This window comes from Pelodiscus sinensis, chromosome 8 (genome assembly GCF_049634645.1).
Source record: "Pelodiscus sinensis isolate JC-2024 chromosome 8, ASM4963464v1, whole genome shotgun sequence".
NCBI classification, from domain to species: domain Eukaryota; kingdom Metazoa; phylum Chordata; order Testudines; family Trionychidae; genus Pelodiscus; species Pelodiscus sinensis.
In genome coordinates, this window is record NC_134718.1 from 51,783,678 (window position 1) to 51,808,169 (window position 24,492).

The 24,492-nt window shown below is 42.4% G+C and overlaps 1 long non-coding RNA gene across 2 annotated transcripts; it reads left to right on the top strand.

Moving 5' to 3' along the window:
• The first annotated feature begins 10,255 nt into the window (after positions 1–10,255).
• LOC142830429 (uncharacterized) lies at positions 10,256–13,584 on the top strand. 2 transcript variants are annotated; one of them, XR_012905660.1, is made up of 3 exons: positions 10,256–10,389; positions 11,924–12,045; positions 13,447–13,584. It is a non-coding gene; the product is annotated as an uncharacterized LOC142830429 (long non-coding RNA). The 2 variants fall into 2 exon arrangements; XR_012905661.1 differs by having other exon boundaries at positions 11,924–12,026; positions 13,447–13,580.
• The last annotated feature ends 10,908 nt before the right edge of the window (positions 13,585–24,492 follow it).

Below are 24,492 nucleotides of genomic sequence, written 5' to 3' on the forward strand. Positions count from 1 at the left end.
ATTTGGGTGCTAATCTGTTAATTTTATTAATTTTAATTTGGAATATTGTAGATTATACATGCTGTGCATTATGTGTCTTTTAAATCAAACTTTATGCTTTTGGATAATTTTAAGCATTATAGCCAGATGTACAGGTGCTCTTTCCTTAAGCTGTGTATTAGATCATGTTAACATTAGTTTTATGTAAAGTGTTCTTTTTTTAAGTCATTTGATCTATGCCACACAGTGTTAAGACATTGTTAAAATGGAGTCATCATATTTAGATCAACTGTTTTATATTAAGTGTATTTGGCATTTATAATGAATGTTAATGGCATTTATATCAGGGGGGATAGGCATATGCAGGTACATGTTTTAAATCACTTGCTTGTTTAATATAAAAGAAAAACAATAGGTACGTATATTACCTGGATATACATATGTATGTAACAGTTTTGTAAATTATATGAAATTATCTTTGCCTTTTGCTTTTCTTCATTATCTCTCTATGCCTATAACATCAGATGTCTACAACTTATACCATCTGGAGCACAGAAATGAGAGAGTTAAATTCAGTCTCAAGCACTTATCTAGTGGTTCTACTGAAATCACTAGAATTACTTGTATAAGTGTTATTCAGTATGAGCCAGGATTGCAGAACAGGGCTTAGGACAGATGATGATGTATAGTTTTGAGCTTCCTTACTTTAATTGATTTGTTGCAGCCTTATCGCTTTTTATCTAGATTTTAAGAAAATATGAACTGCACGTCAGTTGTCAAATTACACAGATGTGATATTTTTCAATCATCCTCAGGCTTTGTGGCTGAACTTCCAACCCTGACACTGGAATATGTCCAAGATTCTATTCCTAATGCCTTGTGCACACTAAGAAAACTCTTTCTGAACAGCTCTGTACTCTTGCCATGCAGCCCTGCCTCCATCTTCTCTTAACAGGATGACAGAGCTGCTGCTGTGGGAGCTGGAATTGTGCATGCTCCCATCAGCATATGCCCAGGATTTAGGAGACCTGGCATGGGTAGAGGCTTGCAAAGCCATCTATTTGGCAGCCTCCTTTGCCCGGATCAAGAACACTGGCCTATTTGTTAGAGATGAGTTGCCGGCGAGCTCCCTCCTACCCACATGCCGCCCTATTTGGTGGGGCACAGATCCACTGCTTTATCTGGGCATGTACCTTTCTGCCACCACCTCCTCCCGGTTGGAGAATTGGATTGATCTCCTACAGGCCAGGGTGGCTGCCCAGTTGGGAAAGTGGATGGGGCTGCTCTGGTGCCTTTTCTCTGCAGAGGAGGACACTAGCTAGTCTGGTCCATGCTCTGGCACCAGTTTAACACCCAGAGCCTGCTCCTATAAAGCCTGATCAAACTCCAGAAAAAGGTCCTGGATTTTTTATGGCTGGGACTGCACTGGGTGTCTGGATTAGTCTGAGGGTGTCCTGATCCCCCCCAGGTTTCTGTAGCCAGATCCATGCCTTCCACCTCCAGGCCCTGCTAGTGGCTCTGGAACAGGCTTTGGAGTGGGGGTGCTGAGCTGCATCCCTCCTTATGTCTCTCTTTGTCCCTCACCATCCCTGAGAGCTGGGGCTGGCAGACAGGACCCCAGGGCTGGTGGCACCCCAGGTTGGTGGCCAAGTGGGATCCTAATGCCAGTAGCAAAGCCCCCCAGGCATGGACTCCACAGTCGAGCAGGACCCAGGCCTGGCAGTGGAGCTTGCAGGCAGCCACAAGCCCAGTGACTGGCACCCTGGGCAACAGGGGTGCAGGGCCAGTGGTTTTGACCCTGGGCATCAGGGACACAGGGTTAGGACACCAAAACATGGGGGTGATGCAGCATTCCCAACCCCCAAATCCCTACCGTATTTTCCGGCATATAAGTTGACTTTTTATACTAAAAAACATCCCCCAAAAATCGGGGGTCGTCTTATATGCCGGGTATAAACATACTGTAGCTTCGGCTACATACAGAACGTCCCTGTGCTGATACTGTATGTACCACGCTGAGCCAATCCCGGCAAGCGGTGTCATCTATTAATGCATACAAAGCCTGCTCGGATTGGCTGAGTCAGAGAGGCGGGCTATTACAACCTTTGCCAATCCGAGCAGATTTTGTATGCATTAATAGAATACACCGCTTGCCGGGATTGGCTTGGCGCGGTACATACAGTATCAGCACAGGGACGATCTGTATGTAGCCGAAGCTACAGTACTGTATTAGGGCACATCCAGCGGGCTGGTGTTATTAAATGGTGTTGCTTCAGAAGGGGGGGTAGTCTTATACGGTGAGTATAGGCCAAAACCTATGTTTTAACTGGAAAATTAGGGGGTCGTCTTATACTCCCAGTCCCCTTATACGCCGGAAAATACGGTACTTCCCACACCTATGAGCCCTGCAGAGACTTCTCTACAGTCCATCATGGAGTGTGTTGGCACATGGCTTCCTCCATGGATTCCAAGAGCATTATCTCCACACACGCAATCTCCCCTAAGACCTCTCTGGGCTGCAGGTCTTTCATGCTCAGGACCTGGAATCTAGTTACAGTGATGATATTCATAGTGCCCATTGAGGGGAAGAACCCCCCAGCAGAGTCTCTAGTGTGCAGTTAGTGTGCAGATGGTGTAGTTCTCTCTGGTGCACTGGAGATTGGTACTATCTTGGCTATTATCAGAGAGTCGTCTCACTTTCCTCAAGCAGATCCTGTAGAAGGGTGATCCTTGCTGTAATTCCTGCTCACTTCTCATCATCAGCCTGTGCCTTATGAGCCAACCCTGGCACTCAGAGAACATCTGTACATGCTTGTACTTCACATCATATACTGTGTTGCCCGTATGTCCTACCCCAGCACTAAGTGGTGGGAGCTCTTGTCATCAGAGGAGAGTGATGAACCCCAGTGAGCCAATCTGTGCTCCACTCTGGTTCCACAGCCCACCAGGAATATTAGTTGGGGGCTCCTCCATGGAGTCATGACCCTGAGCTTGTACCTGACAACAGGGCCGGATTAAGGGAGGGAGGGGGGCTAGCTGGGCAGCTACCCAGGGCACCAACCTATGGGGGGCGCCTGATGGCAGCTGTAAGGGATGTCACACACCTGGCTGTGCAGCGCCCCTTAGAGCTGCCATCAGGCGTCGCGCACCCAATTGCAGCTGTAAGGTGCACTGCGCGCCGGGGGAGGGGGCAGGGCCGCGCATGCGCTGTGCGCTCAGGGACGGAGCTGCGCATGCGTTGTGTGCCCGCTGCCCAGGGTGCAGGAATGGCTTGAGCGGCCCTGCCTGGCAAGGTTCATAATACCTGTCCCTTTTACAGCGAGAGTGAACCCCAGCACAAAGGTCTGCAAAGTGTGTCAGGTTGCAGCCCCTCTTCTGGCTCCTTTGGCACTTCTTACTGGGGTTCTCTCTGCACCTTCTCATGTCTGAGCATCTCATTGGTCCTACCATGAGGGCAGGGGACTGGACTCGATGACCTGTCGAGGTCCCTTCCAGTTCTAGAATTCTATGATTCTATGATTACTAGCCCCACAAAGACATTGGCACAGGCACCCAGAGGGTACGTCTAGACTACAGGGTTTTGTTGACAGAAGTTTTGTCGACAGATACTGTCGACAAAGCTTCTGTCGACAAAGAGCGTCTAGACTACATCCAGTTCTGTCGACAAAGCAAGCCGCTTTGTTGACATAACAGTGTGGACGCAAAGGACAGTGCAGATGCAATAAAGTCTTCTATCGACAGAACTCTGTCAACAAAAGGCGTTATTCCTCGTAGAATGAGGTTTACATACGTCGACAAAACTGCTGAGTTTTGTCAACATTATGTCGACATAACTCAAAGGCATTGTGGACGCAGGTATAGTTTTGTCGACAAAAGTCCACTTTTATTGACAAAACCCTGTAGTCTAGACACACCCAGACAGGCCTTGCTGTCCGGCAGCTAGCCAGAGCACCCGTGCCAACCATGTCCCAGCCTCAAGGCCCCCCTGACCCTTCTTGGGACAGAGACAAGGACCTACCCAGGGGCACCAAAAGGCGGGCACCAGCCTGGTCAGGGCCAGAAATCAAAAACCTCCTGGAGCTCTGGTCCGAGAAAGAAGCGCTGCAGGCCCTGCAAACACGACACAGGAATGTGGACATCTACGAGCACCTGGCCCAGGGACTGGCCATGAAAAGGCATCACCTCCTCACCATGGCACAAGTCAGGGCCAAGGTAAAGGAGCTGCATCAGGGATATGCCTGGGACCGGGACCAGAGCTCCCGGGACCAGAGCTCCCGCTCTGGGGCAGCCCCCAAGACCTGCCCTTACTACAAGGAGTTGGAGCAGATCCTGGGTGGTGGGGAAGCCCAGACTCCACTGCGTGTGCTGGAGTCTGGGTTACCCCACCACATCATGGACCAACCCCTCCTGAGGGTGGAAAACCAGGCAGGAGAGGCGGGAGAGCTGCACCAGGAGGAGGAGGAAGAGGAAGCAACAGGGACCAAAACCCCAGAGGCCTCCCAGGCATCCGTGGACATCGGGGAGGGAACTCCAGGTGAGTGCTTTGAGGGGTCACCATACACGGACAGGTTGGCAGTGTGGGGAGCCAGCTAGCCCCATTGCCACTGTGGGGCCCCGTGAGGCTTTCAGGCTACTGCCCAACTCACATGCGGTGTCACGTGTAACACCTGAGTCTCCAAAGGAGAGCCCCTGACAGCCACGGCATGCCCTCGGGGGTGCACACAGACAGTGATTGTAATAAGCAAGTGATGAATATTATTATACTCACCCTTATTACTATTACACATTTTTTTATTAAATTAACACTTTTCTATGCTACAAACTTTTCGAATCAGCAGGTTACAGAGATTACAAGAAAAGTAACCCCGAAATATTTTTTACAGAGCCAGTGAGGGTAAGTAAAAGACACAACAAAAAAGAGCAGCTGCATGCTTATCTATCTTTCTAGGCTGCAAAAACGAAGGGAAAGAGCATATTTATACATCAGAAAGGTTAATACCTGCTTTGGCAGGACTCTTAATCTATCTTTTCAGACTCAGAATGCACAAGCTATGTCTAGACTACAGGGTTCTTTCGAAAAAACTTCACTGGTGTCTAGACTGCCCCCACACTCTTTGAAATGAAATAGAAAGAATGTGGCGGGTTTTCTTGACAATGGTAAACCTCCTTTTACAAGGAAGAACACCTTTTTTTGAAAGAGTTATTTCGAAAAAAGGCGTTCTTGAACACAAACAGGGCTTTTTTGAAAGAGCATCCAGATTGCCTGGGTGCTCTCTTTTGAAAAAGCAGATTGCTTTTTCAAAAAAAGTGATGGCTGTGTAGACGATCTCTTTTGAAAGAATCTTTTTCGAAAGATTATTTTGAAAAAACTTCTTTCTAAAGAAGCGTGTAATCCAGATGTACCCAAAGAGAAAAAAACATGTATAAAGGCAATGCCTATTGTGGCTGACCCCTAACCACTGTTCCAGACTCCTATTAATTTTTACATATCCCAATAAAGTTATTCATGCCTATTGACCTATGAAAGTGAAAAAAATAATGTAACCAAATAAAAATAACTGGGGGGAGGGGAAAATCTGGGACTTTTTAAAATTTTATTCTCTAACTTAAAGTAGAGAATAACTTAAAGTAAAAAATATTTTAACCATTATATATCTTGATTCAGAATTTTTTTGCAACTAAAAAACCCCTCTGACATTCAGCAGAGGGTAAAAACACAATTACAAGCTGCTAAAAGAAAATGTATCAGTGAACTGCAAGCTGATTATATGGTACCCAAGGGCAATATGACTGTCACAGAATTTCAAAACAAGATGTGAGAATCTAGGACAGTCTGATGGTTAACTTATCTTCTTAGTTATACTCTCTGGTTTTTAATTCAACATTGAGTTACAACATTTCTATCATCAACACACCCACTATTGCTAAAATGGTCTACAGTTCCTAATGCAGCACATAAGCTTTGACTAAGGATGAAAGGGAATGATGAGGATGAAATAGAAAAAGGAATAGTGGCATATATTGTTAGACACAGTCTCAGAATGAAAAGGGTGGTATGTGTAATTATCTACACCCACTGCAACAACAGCACATTGCCTAACTGATGAAAATTCATAGGTTCATGAGATACCTATAGACTTCAAGATACTGATTCAACAGATACTCGCATATTTAGTAGAAATAATTCCATATTTCAATATAAAATTGACAGGTTGCAGATATGAAATGAAATTTAGTGATCTGGTACCACAAGCCTCAACAGAATCCTTTGTTGTTGTTGTTGTTGTTGTTAGTGAATGGGATCCCTGCATAATGCATTCAAGCAAGACTAGGGTGTACTTTCAGTAGTAATGCCACAATTGAAGTTAAGCAGATAGTAAAGTGTCGGTTAAAGGGTTACATACAGCACTTTAAGAGTTTTTTTAAAGTCAACTGTGCACAGTGAGCTTTCTGTGTCAGCAGAAATTCAGCTAATCCTATAGGAAAGAGGGTGATTTCAAAAGGTAATTGATGTCTTTTTAACCTAGAACTGTCAGACTGTGTTGAGAATAATGGCACCTAAAATGTTGAAAGTTAAAAGTGAAATTGTAAAATTGATCCACCTCAGGTTCTGAATTTTAACATATAAGTTAGCATTATACTTGTATTGGAATATTATTCCAATATTTGCCTTCAAAGCTTGGAGTTAAGTATGGTGGGAGTGTTTTCTGGTGGTTAGATCAGAGTTGGGGTGTCTAGACTTTTGTATTTTTCCTACAACGCTGCCAGAATGGCTGATTCCCATTTTGATTAACAGCTATAATACTGTTGATAAGAGTTTGATGCATTGGGAAGAGTTTGGTCATATACAATGATAATCTAATCCACTTAAAAGAAAATGCTTTTAAATCTAAAATACACTCACATTTTGCAGGCTTGTTGCTGTTACTGTGAGTCTTTGATCCCAATCAGAGAGGCAGAAGGGAAATCTATATGCAGAATTTGAAGAGCTTTTATGACTAAAAGTGATGAGAAAAGTCACAGAAAAAACTCAGTGAATTTGTACAGATTCTAGAGACCATGCCAAGATCAAGGATTTGAATGCCCATTTTATGGAAACTCAAAATGCTTCCTTCAGTTATGTTATGAATTCTGCCTATAATGATACATAATCTGTTCTATCATAATATTGAGACCAAAGTCAGACCAAAGTAAGGAGCACAAGAGTTTACCATATTTCTTAGCAGTGTACACTAGATTCTTGCATCCTAAAGTTTCCCAGAGTTGTAGTTCTGCTGATGATAGCAACAATGGGAATTCTAGGGTAGGCAAGGCACCAGCAGGTCCCAGTGTTTTAGCCACTGTGCTATACATATCTGCTCAGAACAGATCTAGATCAAATGGCAGCTCAAACTGAGCTAAAAATTCTGATGATGCCTTATTTTCACCAACATTTCCACCACCAGCAACACTGCATGAGCGGTAGGGATAGTGATATATTTTAAGGAACAAATGCTAGCACACATGGGCTTCAAGAAACATTTGGCTGAGATGACTAATTCAGTTAGTAGGCTTTGAAGAGTTGTTATGGTCAATTCATGGTACAGAACTGCCATCAATTGAGGTTTATGCACTACATTCCTGGCATCTGTTTTCATCAGATTTTTATTCCCTTTATTGTGAAAAATTTAAGATAACAATTTCAAAAATAGGTACTTGAGGTAGGTTCCTAAATCCATGTTTAGTTATCTAAATAGGCCCGAGTCTCAAAAACGCTGAATATTCTGCAGCTCCCATTAACATATAGCGTAAAAATGTGTCCTTTATACATAAAATGCTCAGACTTTATGCTTTGTCAAAAACCCATTCGCTTTACATAAACAAATATTGAAGAAAATTATGTAGCAAAAGGAGGACAAACAGCTAATTAAAGCAAAATGTAAGCATAACTGGTCAGTAAAACCCTATCTTCAGTGAGGCCGATGGCAAACTCTCATTGATTTCAATGAGGCCTTGATCTCATCCAAAGGTAGGCTCAGTTGTGTTCTGTTATATGAAACCTTGTGTGGTTCAAGGGCCAATTTTATGTATTTGGTTTTGGATGAAACTGGATTATGTGAAAGCGGCGAGGATTATGTGATATCTGGATTATGTGATATTATGTGGGATCTATACAACCACTATCTACGATAATGGATTATATGATGTCAGATGTGAATGTTTACATGCTAAGATCTGGATGCACATGCATCAGAGAAATCAGAAAACGATTAACTCTTTTCTATATTCTATCATTGTTTCAATGCCAAAATATTTGAACTTAATCATGCAACCCTTAGTCATACAGTAAACTTCCGATAATCCGGCACCTTTAGGACCCAGAGGGTGCCAGATTATTAGATATGATGGACTATCGGAAGGGGGGGGCTATGAGGGGTCTGGGGTAGAGTGGGGGAAATGTGCCTCTTGGTGCTGCAGGACAAACCCGGCAGCACCCCAGCTGCTCTGCCCCAGACTTCCCCAAGTCAGCCGCTGCTGAAACTGACCAGCAGCTGACTCCGGGAAGCCTGGAGCAGATCAGGTAGGGTGCTGGTCAGTTTCAGTAGCGGCTGAATCGGGGAAGCTGGGGGCAGAGCAGCTCCAATTGTTCTGGGTTCCAAATGGTGCCGGACCATCAGGAGTGCCGGACCATTGGATGCCGGACCAGTGGAATCTTACTGTATAAATAATGCCACTGAAGACAATGGGACCACTCATGTCCCACCCTTTATATTCTCTGCTAGGAGAAAGAGGGATGTATTCTAGTAGTAGATTTTTGACAGCCATATGAGACATTCTGTAGTTGCAGTAGTTTATTTAGCTTTCATCTGGATGGATTCATTGAAACACTATACAAAAAATGCTAGTATATTAATCAAGAAAATTATTCCATCACACAAATAAAAACCATAAAATTTAGTATACATCGAAGTGATTTCAGAAACTTAAACATTACTATAATTTCCCCGCTTATACACAGAGCATGCCAAGTATCTAAGTATCAAGTATCTAAAAGGGTGTTACAAGGAAAAGGGAGAAAAATTGTTCTCGTTGGCCTCTGAGGATAGGACAAGGAGCAATGGGCTTAAACTGCAGCAAGGAAGGTTTAAGTTGGACATTAGGAAAAACTTCCTCACTGTCAGGGTGGTTAAACACTGGAATAAATTGCCTAGGGAGATTGTGGAATCTCCCTCACTAGAGATATTTAAGAACAGGTTAGACAGACACCTGTCAGGGATGAACTAGACAGTGCTTGGTCCTGCAGTGAGAGCAGGGGACTGGACTTCATGACCACTTGAGGTACCTTCCAGTTCTCTGATTCTATGTTTATAGTATTTTTCTCCTATAATTTAATCACCAACCATTAATTTCTTTATTTCATATTTACTTGCGGGTTACTGAGTGTATAAACCTTAATAAAGAGTACACTCAAAGATCAGTACCTGGAATAAAACACATTTACTGAATAGCAGACTTACAGCAAGAGTGCATGACCCTCTGAGATGGCCTGGAATTGAGAATTACTTCAAAGAAAAAACATATTTCTTAAAGAGTTTGTATATTTTGTGAACTAAATGTTACCCTGCTTTTTTTGGTTGATCAGTGCTTTTAAAATCAAGTCCTGTATTAAGATCCCTAAATAAAGATTTAGGAGTATAAAAGGCTATTAGAAACACCAGTAGCTTGCAGGAGCATACCTACTGGGAGCTTACATGATGGTTTTCTTAACGCTTTAGGAATAAAAGAAAGATCACATTAAGGGAACATATTTCCTGACTAAATCTTTTGTAATCCTAGATTTTGTTGTTTTCATAGTTATATATCTGTGTGACGGGCCGTCACTGACCCGGGGGGAGGCTGGTCAGAGCCACCCCCCACCGGGACCCGGCGGCCAGTCCCGAGCCCCTTGGCGTTACCCCGGTGTAAGCCAGAGGAGCCAGCAGGACCACTTGCTGCCGTGCCTGCGCCGGCAGGGGAGCGTTGGCCCCTCCCTCGAGGGCAGGGTGGAGCGAGGCGGGCGTGTGGCGGGGGCGGAGGCCGGCACGCGACCGGAAGGGGAGGGGCCCTGGACAGCGGCCGGCGCAGCGGGCCACTTTGAAAAGGCTCGCCACTGGCGTGGTTGGGGGTAGCCTCCCTGCAGCGGCAGAGGAGCGGCCCCCCACCGAGGACAGACCCCGAGCGCCACCCAGGCCTGCAGGCGGCCAGACCTTGGCCCTGGGGCCATAGGGACAGCCGTCACCACCCGCGGTCAGCCAGCCCCTTCCCCGTCAAGAGCCGAACCCCACCGCGCCGGACCCGGAGGGAACGGCCAAGCCGAGAGTGAACCCGGCCAAGGGAACTCTCCCCGGCGACTTCCCCCGGATGACCCAGGATCTGAGCAACCGAGCCAGGGTAAGTTCTGAGGGTTGGGGCGGCGCTGACAAGAGCCGCCAGGAGGGAGGAAGGAGCCTGGGGCAGGACGCTTTTGGCGTCCATGGGTGGACGGGTTACGGAGGGAGTGACCCCCCATCCACCGTGCCGGGGCGCGAGCAGGCCCCGACACTCAGGGCCCCGGGCTGGGACCTGGAGAGAGGGTGGGACCGGGTCCCCCTCCCTCTCCTAGAGGAGCATCCCGCTCCCAACGACCATAGCTATAGCGAAGTGCAAGTCGGGACCCCGCGAGGGGGGAGAACCCGGACTAGGGGCTTCGGCCCCATCCTGCAGGGATGGGTAACTATTTTAGGGTTCGCTGATCCCCCTTCCGTCCGGGAGAGGGTGATCGCACCCAAGGACTCGGGCCCCATAGCAGAGACCCGGGGTACAACGAAGGACCAAAAGAGGACAAGAGGGTCCGCAGACCCCCCTCCTCGGGCTGAGAGGGGGTGATCGCACCGCTCACCCCTCACAATCTGTAATAGTTACCATTAAAAAGGTCAATTTTTACATTTAAAGATCATAATTGCAATTGCAATATTTCCAGAACTACTTTGGTATCTAATCCTAGAGATCTACCCCCTGCTCACTTTGCTCACCAACCCCCTATCATTCTGTCACGCAGCAGGAAAAACTTTTTTCTATATAGAGAGATATTACTGAGAGGTAAATATTGGCTTTTTAATGGTGGCCACTATCTGAAGATAATATGTATGAACTCATATCACTGATCATCAGGGAACTGCTACAGTGAAAATGGCAGTCACCTGAACCAGCAAGATATTGATAAAGATGAAATCTTGGCCCTTTTTAGTCAATAATAAATCTCCTTTGATTTCAATAAAATGAGTTCACCCTCAAACATAAACACACACAAAGAGAATTACTTCAAAGAAAAGAACCATATTTCTATTTCTGGGCAGACACTGACTCTTCCAGAAAGAAACACTCTTTTAGTAAATGGTGGTTCCTTTCACAGGGTGCAAGATTCAGGTATCAGAAAAAAACATGTAAGAAAATAAACAGAGGCACTCTTAAGTGCTGCACCTCATGTGAAAATTTACCACATTGCAGAAGTCCCTTTTTGTGTGGCACAAGTATTGTCTCTTAAAATTTACTGCACTGATATATTACTCACCTTGTAGCAATTTTCTGACCTTTGTTCAGAAAAATACCTCCAAGTGTCTGAAGTATCACAATGTACTGATTAAATGATTCAGGTGGGGAAAAAAAGACTTTGAGGGGACATACTGCAAATAAATAAAATCTTAACCAGAGATATATAACAGATTTGTTTTCCCTACCAGAAAATAATTCATGTGGTCAGCAGAGATGGCTATAGTAATTCATTTTTCTTTTTCTCTTTTCTTTTTTTTCTTTTGCTACCTACTGTTACTTAACAGCCCCCTTATTTAGAATATACAGATGTCACAATATTTTACTGGGAGATGCAGAATGCTTTCATAATTTTCCAGGAAACAGAATGTTAACATGTGTTCTGTTTTGTTCTTAGCCAGTTCTGCTCTTGTCAGAAGGTGCCTTGGGCAGCTCCATCAGTCTCTTTTACAATGAAGGAGAGAAATCCAGGAGACATTTATTTTATAGCTCAAACACAGGTAAATTATCTAGAAATAGGTAAGCATGGTTTTCATCTCCCTAGTTTTTCTTACCATAGAAATAAAACAGAATGGATTTATTAGTTTTATAATAGTGAAAATGACTAATGCATTGTTTCCTCTTCTGTAAAATATAATTATTAATATTAGTTATTATATTTAGTATAGGTTTTGCTATTCTGTTTAAATCAAAAGCCTATGCAAGATATAGCTCAATGAGAAAAAAAAAGTAATTTTTTTGGGTGGGGGAGGTTAAAATGACAAACTTCTCCCTTCTAGATTTTTAGTTTAGAATGGGATGGAAATAAATTTGGTGGCCCACCGAACGACCAAATAATTCCCTCAGGCTGTGTTTGAATATGTTTCATCATATCAGGGAACAAGAACTATGGTCCAAATATGTCCAGTTTTGGGGAAAATTGTGGAAATTAATTAGTGTTACTTTGTACTTGTTCCTGAAATTAATCAAAATCTAAATGTAATCAAATTGTAATGAAAATTCAGGTTCTTACTCCTGCTAAAGAACTGTGTGAAACTATGACCCCTTTCCCCAAAAAACCTTGTAAGGTGGGACATTAGACTACCATCAGGTTCTCTGTGTTATCAGAGGCTTCATTTTCCACATATACTAATTGCTTAGTAAGGTCTAAGAAATCTAACAGGGCAGAGTAGAGGGCAGGGAAGTCTAGCTGATGTCCAACAGCACCTGAATTTCCACACTGGCTTAATGTGGTATTTGTCTGTCCTTTATTTCTTTGCAACCAAGTTGGCTTTGATTTCCAAACTTTGATTTCCAGGCAGATCTGGGCTTACTTCATGGTTGTTGCCTGAGAATCATACTCAAAAGCCTCCAAGAAGCCAATACACAGAGGGATCCCATAATTCATGCAACTAGACCATGAAGAAATGTTAAGTTGCTTCTAGATAGAAGCTAGATTCCAAGAGACAGAGTTTTTTTTTTTTAAATGGGATGGATATAGGAAAGCCCATTAGGCCTTGCTCGACCACAAATGCAACAATCAGGCTTCCTTTTAAAACATAAGTAAAAAAAAATGTTTTTACAATAAGCTGACAGGGGAGGTGGACTGTCAGTCACTAAATGGGACATTCATAGGGATTGGAGAATTTTCTTTGTCCCCTGAAGATCTTTGTTGATAGAAAAGAGGGAATAACCCTTTAGTATCCATTCCCTGATGATACCTTCTCTCAATACAGTCTAATGACATGTCACATGTGGAACTTTAAGGGGGCTTGTGAACATCAGGGATGGTGCAAAGAGTCCAACTGAAAGGGCTGACCCAATTTTGGGACTTCACACACCTTTTTGCAAATCAGCCTGTTTATGAATGTAATGTTACTCTGGGGAAAATGTGAATGTATTTGCCTATAAAGTAATGGAAGTGTTGGTCTTCTTGCACAGATCTGGGGGCATATCTGACTCTGTCCCAACGCACCACAAAAGACCCTGGATACAGAGGAATCAGGGCAATTCTGCTGTGAGAGAGGTCATGATAAACGAAACACATGGACATCATTTTTTTAGGGATGCAAGGCAAGATAAACCTTTGCAGTTGCTGTGCAAGAATGGCTCATTAGAAGCTAAAATAATGAGCCATGGAATAAATGCTTAGTTTAAATACATTATAGTAAATTGATTAAGCTTCCTTACTTTTTTGCACTATTGCTCACAACTTTCAAAATATTCCCCAGTATGCCCCACTCAGAGTGCGGACACAGCAATATACCATGAACCAGATACACCGGGAAGCTAGGATGCTGCCACAGTTGCCACGTAATTTGTCCTCTTCTGGATATTGGGTTGAAATAAGAAAAACCCATTATGCAGTTTGATGCAGTGGCCAATCTGGTGCTGAATGGATCCATATGATTGAACCATAGTAGGAAAGGCTGTATATCAGACCTTGTAAAATGTTCTAAGGTAACAAGCCATAACATTGCTATAGCATCACTGTAATATTTTAGACAATTACTGTAGAATATTACACCATTTTAATTTAATGGGAGGATAATGGCTTATTGGCAGAGCTGTGATTGAAAGCATGAAGAAAGCCAGCACACCGTCTACTTTGGGTACTTATATGGCCCCATCAACACACTGACTGAGCAACTCATAAGCTGTAAATATATTTATCCTCATAACATCCCTATAGTGTGTGGGAGTTCTACTATTCAGAGTTTACAGATGAAGATCTGAGGCATGGAATGGATAAGTGGCCTTTCTCTCCCACAGCCAATACTTTTAAATCCTCAGGCATATGAGAAAAACTTCACGCAGTATTCTGCTGATTAAGTATGGTCCACTGCTAAATTAATGGCAATTCTATATTACTTTAATATGCTTATACAACATTTGTATATCGTACTGTAATTTGGTGGTTACAGTGCATTTGACAATGTACTGTTCTTTCACAGATTAGAGAAAGGGGGAGGAAGAGATGGGAAAAAAGTATCTTCAATAGAAAAAAAAATGTTAAAGGAAGAACTCCCACACAAGATTTTGTGGTCACTGGTCACTTCCAATTATATTGCTCCATCAGCTAATGTTTGTTGTCAGACAGAAACAAAGAACAATGAAGAAAAATAAGTTGGAAGCAGAGAAATTGTTTCTTCAGTACTACAACGGCCTACAGAAAAAGAAAACATTTCTGCTGAAGTTACATAATTATATGTTAGATAACCCTGTCAGAATCTCAGTGAAAGCATGGCAGTGTTGCTTTATTCCCATTAAAGATCAGTGCCCTACTGTCAATTACCTGCCAACTTGAGGTCACACTGCTCTGGGGATATACTTTTCCCATACTAAAATGGAGCAAACATTTATACTGTAGTTCCTTTAAAATAATACTCTATGACTACTGAATGCAGAAGATAAAATCATTTTAACTACATGTAATTGAACATAACCAAGATGCATAATGATTAGAAAGGCTCCACTATTTTTGCATCACAAATGCAGCCTGCATCTCAGGTTGACAATATTATCTTTTTGTAATTCTGATCACTCTAAATGCAGTGTTAAAGCCTACAAAACTCTTTGGAAATTGATTTAAAATAATTTGGTAAGGTTCTAAGCAAATGTCAAAATCATGCCATCAAGATTATAATAAATAGTGCATTCTGGGTATAGATTGCTTTTGACCTAACATCTGGCTCTAGCCTCGAAGTTCAGATACTGATCCAAACACATCTACAGGAATTTATTTTAATCCCTTATAGAGGAATCAGCCAGAAACAGCGCATTTAGATCAGAACTTACTTTGTCTCAGCTTTTGCGTTGGGCCCATTGTTACATAGCAAAATGTTCAAGATCAGCAGTGGGGAATCCTGCACTAGGGAATGGACCTGAGGCATCCTAACAATAATTACCTGAACCTGACCTTTCTCTCTCAGTGGCCTAGTCTACAAACTCTAAACTGCTGGAGGCGGGAAGAAAAAAATGAAGTAAGGTTACAGCAAAGCAATGGTAGCACATTCTGTAACTTTCAAAAACTGACACAGTCTTTGGAGGATATGCCTGTGAGTGGGAAAGTCCTTGCTCCCAAAATGCAGCTGCGAGAATTTTAGTGGGACAGGCTAGCCTATGACATTGTGGGCTCCTGTTCAAAGGCACATGTGCAAAGTCCCATCCTCACCATACCTACCATACACTTTCACTCAACACAGGGCTGCCAAAAGTCTGCTGGTGTGTGTGTGTGCATTTTATATGAAATCCAGTAAGCATGCAAGGAAGATAAAGTGATGCAGATATAGAGAAAGCAGGACGTCTACTGGCAGTTATATTTATTGGAACTGTTGGCAGTGTGCAGGGTCCTGGCAACCAAACAGAAAACATAAGAATGTCAGGGTAGTTTATCCTTTTGGTCAATATTTTTATTCTCCTTTGTTGTGCTCTGTACACAACTTATGCAATATGTGGGTGTCACAGAGTGGGAAGTCCAGCTCCCTGGAAAGCCAGGCAAGAGGCCCTCTTGAGCCCCATCTGCTTGGCCTCAACCCATAATCAGCCCCCTATCCATAGCCTCTTGCAACAGGGCAGCACGGCTCAGTGGCCTAGTCTACAAGACAAGTCAGTAAGGCCCAGTGGCCAAATCTATAGTAACCCCAGTAAACAGAGCAGTGAGGCCCAGCGGCCTAGACTATAACCCCCAGTCTAGGCCAGTAAGACTCGGCAGACTAGTACATAGTAACGCCAGTTCATGGGACAATAAGGCCCAGTGGCCAAGTCAGTATTACAATAGGCACACCCCCTTTTGGGAGTCAATGGAGGGAGGTAGGGGGACCCAGCCCCTCCCTCTCCACTAGGCCCCAGCCCAGGGCCCTGTCAGTGGTGGGTGTATCCCACCACTGGCTCTGCAGGGAATCCACCTAAAACATGCTGAGAAGCCTCCAGCTTCCCACCCTGAGCTAATTCCTACCCTGTCCGCTGGCTAGCGTCTTCCCCTCCTGCGTCCTCCTGGTTAGTTGTGCTTCCTGGAATCTGTTTACTGCGGTGGAAGTGGCTGCTGCTGCTGCTGCTGAGGTGGCTGCTCTTATGTTTGGGCAGGAGCTCCTTCCCCTCCCATGATCAGCCCTGTCTGAACTACTCCCCAGGCTTTTATACTAGGCCCGCAGTTGGAGCATACCCAGCAGGGCTGTGGGGGAGGGGCCTTCTCAGCCAAGCGGGCCTGGTTAATCCGTCATGGGCCAGTAAGGGGTTGATACACCCCATCACAGTGGGGAACCACATGAGCTGAGGAGAGTCCATAGAACCTTATTTACTTACTACAGACTGCAGAATGATGATGGCTTCTGAAACACAGATGACAATGAGGTCTACTTCATGGCTCCAAAACTATTTAACATGATACTACTCGATTTCTACACACTACATACGTCTCTACCTGCAGAGTGAAAAGATATTTAAACAAAATTAGACACACATTTCTATCATTAAAGCTATTTAAATGAATGTAATCCAATTCCTGTATATTACATCCTTCTCAAGTTTGTATGAAATCCTCCCTTCCCAAAGTTTCCTGCTAGCTCCTTTAATTATTAAGGATTTTTTTGAGAGCCTCTTACTGAAGGAGCAAATGTGAGCGTTCTTAAGAGTTTCCTGGGAGTAAAACGTGCTTACTTTAACCATCTCTCTGACTCTAACAAACTTTTCCCATGGTACGTATGTATATCATGCAGATGGTGTGTGCACGAGATAGACTTGCTGCTTTCTTTACCTTAGTGGTTGAATATTCTGGTAGATCATTGCTTCTCCTTCCTCCACCCCGAATCCTACTCAGAACAGACACACCTCCACATTTCTCCTAGTTAAAGAGTTGTTGTTACCTTAAAGAAGATACTGCAATTCCTCTCTTTGCTTTTGGTCCCAAAGGGCCAGGATTTATGAAGTGGATAGTCACCTTCTCTGAATGGGAATGTCTTAGACAGAGGTCAGCCCAGCTAATTTTATAAGTTGCAGGTGTGGCATTTTGCAGCTAACTGGAACAGTTGTATAACAAAACAAACTTTCTCTTTAGGAATCATTGCTGATTAGAGATTGAGAGAGGAAGATCCGGTTAAAGAAAGAGTCCAGGATCACCTCAAGGGGTACAAGATAGGGATGAAACATTATATAAAGAATCTGAAGTAGAAAAACCTCTGCTTTGTTAATAAACATTTCATTTGTTTGACTCAAAATGGAACCAGTCAGTTTTATGTGAGTGTATGCCTTTCTCTCAGACCAGCAAACTTAAGGTTACCAAAGCTAGTAGGCTTTTTTTGTGTCCACAAAGTGAAGGACTGCATCAACAACCCTATAGTCCTTTTCATAGAATCATAGAGCCGGAAGAGACCTCACAAGTCCAGCCCCCTGCCCAAAGCAGGACCAATCCCAACTAAATCAACCCAGCCAGAGCTTTGTCAAGCCGAGACAGAAAAACCTCTAGGGATGGAGATTCCACCACCTCCCTAGGTAACCCATTCCAGTGCTTCACCACTCTCCTACTGAAATAGTTTTTCCTAATATCCAACCTAGACCTCCTCTACTGTAACTTGAGACCATTGCTCCTTGTTCTGCATCTGTCACTAATGAGAACAGCCTCTCTCCATCCTCAAACATTTAGATCACAAATGTTACGAAGCTGATGAGGGCATTTGTTCTGCAGTGATTAACCCTCAACATATTTTTTTCTTCTAATCATGTGCTGGACACGGATAATAGCATAGCAGACATCTTGTCTCACTTTAATTCAATATAAGGATCCAGAGCGTGGGTCACCTAAACGGCCCAGTGTGGAAGGTGGTTGTTGTAGTTAAGGATAGCACAGCTGCTGGTGCCCTTTGATGATCCTGAAAGGGATAATGGACAAGGAACGCTTCACCAATTACTGCTGCTAGGCAGGATGCCATTGGGAGATGTCTGGGAACCCAACCGGATTAGGAGGGAGGCAGCCAAGCAAACCACTGGAGTTTCCTTGTGGCAGATGTCCAGTGTAGGTACACCATAGGGAAGGCATCCAGTGATCAGATAATGGCTTGGGAAAGGACTTAAAAGATTCTGGATAAAGGAACAAAATGAAGGAGGTGGGGTGGGTTGGCTCCCTTCCCTTCCAATCATTGGAGTCCCTCAAAGGAGGTTGGGGACTCCTATGATTGGGAGGGCAGGGAGCCAACCCACCCTACCTTCCCCATTCACATAGCCCACCTTTAGCCTCTTATGAGGATGGTGGATGGTAAGGTTCAAACCATGGGTCAGCTGGAAGGACCTGGATGTAAATGAAGAAGGGCTGGTGAAAGTCCTGAGTAATGATTCAAATAAACATGGATTTGCCTGTACTATACTTATTAACTGCTGGGTAGTTCCACACATTTACATTAGAAAGTTGAGGCCCTATTAAAATCCCTATCAAGTTTCTTCTGTCCTTCGTTCAGTATACCCAGACAATGCCCCTGGAAACCAAGTTGGTAACCATCTTGTTCACTACCATGGCAAATGAGATGAGAGAGATACTAGAAATTAATCTCCTGACAATAGTGGAACAAAGGAATTTGAACTCTTCCCTGAAAAAGAAATGAGGAGGAAAGAGATACATATCCATGTCCTGCAGTGTCTGCTTATTTAGGGCCAATTCAGCAGCCCTGAAGCAGACAAAACTCTTGCTGACTTTAAGCACTGCAGGACTAAACATTTTAACTGACATTTAAAAATAACTATGATTTAGAATGAAAATATATTCATATTTTAAAAGGCGTTCAAATTCTCATCTATTGGCCTTTGGAAAAGATCAACAAAAGCTGAAACAATCCTAAAATTCACTTTGGGAGCAAGAGTATACATAATATAGAATCAGAAAATAAGAACATTTTGTAACTTAACCATCTTATATATAAGAAGAAGTAATCTTGTTTGGCATCAGTCTTTGCCACTCTGCATTCATTATTGACTTTTAAGATAGACACAATTTGTACTAATTTTTTATGTCCTATTGTAATTTGCTCTAGGGTTTTCTTACTTGATAGATAAACAATAACATTTTATTTAAAATAAAGCCAGAATGAAGATAGCAGACACTATGTTGCAGATCTTGACATCAATGGCAATTATGTCTAAGACTTGAGTAAAGACTGCACGATTTGTCCTATGTTTTCTATAACTACTGAGCAGAATGGTGATTTATTTTAAAAAAATGGAAAGTAAACAATATTGTAAAACCATTTTTGACATGCCACAGCAGGAACAAAATAAGCTTTTATAGCAAGTGTTCTACTTCCTAATGTTACCGAAGTTTAGAATAGTAATCACATTCCCTACAGCAAAAGTGTTACATCTGTACTAGGAAAAATAATAATGCAGTGTAGATATTATGCGTGTAAGTACTATGGGCATAAACTCGGTAGTGGCCTTGCAATTTTATTATGCTGAAGAGGTTGTTACATAGTTTAATGGATACATATGCACCCAGTAAATCTTAAGGATAGGAAGCTGCACTCAACCTTTAGTTATACCTATGAATATTGACTTTGATGGCTTTGCACAGTTGTACTATAACTGAGGAAAGCCCACTGTGTTCTCTCTCTTCTTGCCCTTTAAAGATGAGTTACAAAGCTTGTGAGATGGAGACTACATTTGCCACCAAATAAAGCAAAGCTTCTAAATGTAAATTTTTTAAGAGAAATGGCCTATTTTAGGACAGGGGTTCTACTCTTCCCTGCTTTGCTCCCTCTTTTTTTAAGTTTGTTTAAAAAAACCCTCAGTATTCTGCACAGAAATCAAGCCAGGAAGGACAGAGATATAACCAGTTTTTCAAAGATAGCCAGTTTTCACCACCGTTCATTCCAGAATCCCCAGGCTACGTCTACACTGGCCCCTTTTTCGGAAGGGGCATGCTAATTTTGAAAGTGGGAATAGGGAAATCCGCGGGGGGGAAAGCCGGAAAAAAAGCGTCTAGACAGGCCCGATCCTCCAGAATAAAGCCCTATTCTGGAGGATCTCTTATTCCTACTTCAAAGTAGGAAAAAAAGCCGGAAAAAAAGCGGCGGCCATGTTTATTTAAATCCGTGGGGGATATTTAAATCCCCCGCAGATTTCCCTATTCCCACTTTCAAAATTAGCATGCCCCTTCCGAAAAAGGGGTCAGTGTAGACATAGCCCCACAGAATAGGTACTGCAAAAATGAAGTCTCCCCCCCCCCCCATAGTGTTACTTTTTGACACAAGATTAAAAAATTGATTGGCTTTTTTGTCTAGTTAAAATTTTTGCTAATATACTTGACCTTTTGGGCTCGATAGGTCTCCTTGAGTGAGGAAGGATTTCAGTTCTAGGAATACCCAAATGAAAGCACTCAACAATCCTCCACAAATGTTCTCATCTCTGCAAGCATGATGAAGTTATTCATGAAAAGCACAAATTTGACATTTGGATCTCCTATTTACATTTTTTCTAGCTATTTTCCCTTAAAGATGGATTCATCAACAAGATACTGAAAGACACCACACTTGGATAGTACCACTTAGTAAAAATTTAAGAAAAGGCCATGAAGAACTATTCTAAGACCTTGTGAAAAACAAAAGATTCAACTAGGTCATAGATACACTTCAAAACAGACTGCTTTTCAATGCCAGTCTGTAGAGTATAGCTACTGAGGGTTTTTTCAAAATTATTTATAATTGTATTTCTTTATGTTATTATTGATATTTTGTTGATTTTTCCACATGTAGTTTTTGAGCACATGCATCAAAAAATAAGTATATATATAACTGAGGCCATGTCTCCACTTGCTGTGCTGGATATTGATCTTCTGACATTCGCTTTAGTGGGTCTAGTTAACACCTGTTAAATTGAACACCGAGGGTGGCGCCAGTAGGCACCAGTACTCCTTGCAGTCGTGAAGAGTAAGGGAAGCTGACAGGAGCATTCGCTCCCGTAGGTCTGCCACTGAGAAGTCAGCATCAAACTCAGCTTAATGTAAGCAGACTCCAGCTACGTATTTTATGTAGCCAGAGTTAAGCCGACCTTCTGAGTCCACTGTAGACCTGCCCTGAGAAACATGGCCTAGAAGTACCAGTGTATGAGGCAAGTGCAATAAGGCCAGACAAAGGGATCTGGGGCAAAGCTGTCAGGAATGGTACTTGGTCCTGCCTTGAGAGAGGGGACTGGACTCAATGACCTCTCAAGGTCTCTTTCAGTTCTATGAGATAGGTATATCTCCATATAAAAGCCGAAGATGGTTGTTATTCACAATTGCCAAAAACAATAGCAGGATCTTCCTTTGTTTGAGAACATAAAACCCCATTCATGGAATGTCACGGAAAAGCTGAGGCATTGGGAGCTTCACTGTAGTTGAGATACATCAACTCTCCCAAAAAAGCATGCTTATTTTGATAACAAGAAAGAAGAAACTGGGAATATTCAATAATGGGAGGATTAGAATGAATCCAACGTTTTCTGAAACTACACAAAAGACAACTGCCACTGTGTGGACCCTGGAATACAGAAATGATTGTGGACTGGAAGATTATGTATTTTGTACTAATTTTGAATGTTGCTTGAATATTTGTTTATTTCATTTGCAGTGTTTGCATTTTTGTTCACAGATGTTTTATGGAAGTCAGTATAGAATGAGAAAGCACTGTCAGGGGTTTATGAGCAGCGTATGTTGATGCATTGAGAAATCTGCCTGAAGCCCCACAGTGGGGAAGGATACAGCCTACAGGAAAGTCCATTAAAAAAAGCTTAGAATGAGAATAGTAAAAAAGTTATATGGCAAGAAAACAAAGCTTTATCACTGATTGTGTAACACCATTACATCAAAGGCAGAATATCACTGTCCAGTTCCCCCCAAAAGCATAACAAGTATATTTACCCTGAAATCAAGCCCTTCTCCAGACAACCTGCTTAGACTCCAACAGTTATGTAGGATAGCATACATGAATAAAAAAGTAGAAGTAGCTTGGCAAAACAGAGTTTTATGTAGTCCATGGCCAGGCCAGGTCCCACCGGGTGATCTTTTAATGACTAGAGCCTGAGGAACCCATGAGTTCATGCAAGTCCTTCAAAACCCTCTCTGACTAAATCAGAGGCAATTTCTTTAATTCAGCTTTTTTCATTGATTCTGGAGTTCAATATTATAGTATATGTATGCTATAATATGAAGAAAGTTACATTTTAGAAATTGGAAAAGAAATAATCTCTACAGAAAGCATTTCACTTTCTGATGGACATATCTCATTTACAGTAATTACTGAAGTCTGCAGTATATTCATGAGGAGTGTTTGGAAAACCAGGAAAGAATTAAAATCACAGTCAATGGTATTACTGCAAAATAGCTACTGTATTACTGCAGCTAGTTCCCTTTTACTAAGAGGTTATTTATTCCCCAGCCTCCATTCTTCAGCATCACCAGAAAAAATGGCAATTGTAAGCCTGAAATTAAGTTTAAATCCATGAAAAATACAAAACTGGAATGAAAGGAAATTGAAATGTCAGAGCAACTGGACCTCGCAGCTATAATGTACTATATTCATGCTGAAAGCCTGAAGATAAAGAAAAAAAACACACCTTAAAATAGGCTTTTCAACACACATACACATTCACATCTAGCAAGCTCTATGCGTATGTTCTCTATGGAGTACAATTTGTAGCACCTATCAGCAGAATATGGTCTGGATGTAAATTGAAAAAAATGCTTTAATTTTTTTAATTCTCTAAATACAGGACACTATCTTGTCCTAGCACAAAGTGGCCAGCAGCTCAGGGGCAAGAGAACCTTCCAAAGTCACAGTTTTGTCCTATGGCAATTAAATGTTAAAGTAAATTCTCCACTCTCCCTGTGAACTGAGAGTGGGATGGAGCCTCCTGTGAAGCCATCCCCTTCCTTCAGAGCTACCCGAGGAAGGTCCCACGCCCAAACTGATCCACAAAATGTGTGGTTGTTGTATTTATAACATGTACATGTGGCAGTTATACTTTTCATGGAATTTAAAAGTATAGAACAGATACATTATCAGAAGTGTATATCAAATGGCACAATAAAAATGGGTAAACTACATGAAAATAAAATTAATGTACAGGCAGTCCCCGGGTTACATGGATCCGACTTACATCGGATCCCTACTTACAAATGGGGTGAGGCAACCCCGCACTAGCTGCTTCCCCCCAGCAGACCAAGGAGACGCGAAGCTAGCGCCCCCCCTCCCCAGCAGACCAGGGAGACGCGGAGCGGCTTTTCTCAGCAGACACCTCAGCTTGAGAATAAAGGACTGAGGGAAATGAGGTGTGGGAGAATAAAAGTGAGCTCTGGAGAAATGTTTGGCTAGAGTTTTCCCTACAATATGTACCAGTTCCGACTTACATACAAATTCAACTTAAGAACAAACCTATAGTCCCTATCTTGTATGTAACCTGGGGACTGCCTGTAATATTTTGTAAATTGAGGGAATGGAGAATTTTACAAGAGAATAAAAAATAGCTCAAAATACAAAATTAAGGCAGAAGGATTTTCATCATGAACAAAGGGCAGGTGCAGTTTTTGTAACAGAGGAGGAAAGCCAAGGAGAATTTGTGATAGAGCAAATGCCTCTTCCTCCATATCTATAAAACCAATTAATTTTGGTAAGAGATTAACATTCCATGATCTCTCCCTGGAATTTTTTTTATTTTGTCTTGCTCAATAGCATCCAAAACTCTTGAGTTTAAGCACCATATCACTTGAAACATAATGGGATGACTCCCAGATTACCATAGGGCTATTAAAATGGTCTAAGCAGATTTAAATATTGAATTGTAATCTTTATAAAACCCTTATTTATAGTTATTTCATCTCATTGCATCAAATGCTTATATTAAAACTGACTTATGTCATTAAATTTGGTTAAAAGTAGCTCATCACGTAATAGCTTCCTTCAAAGTTGCACCAATTTTCTTAGGTAGTACAATCCCACACTTAGCCATAAAATTCTTGGGAAACATAAC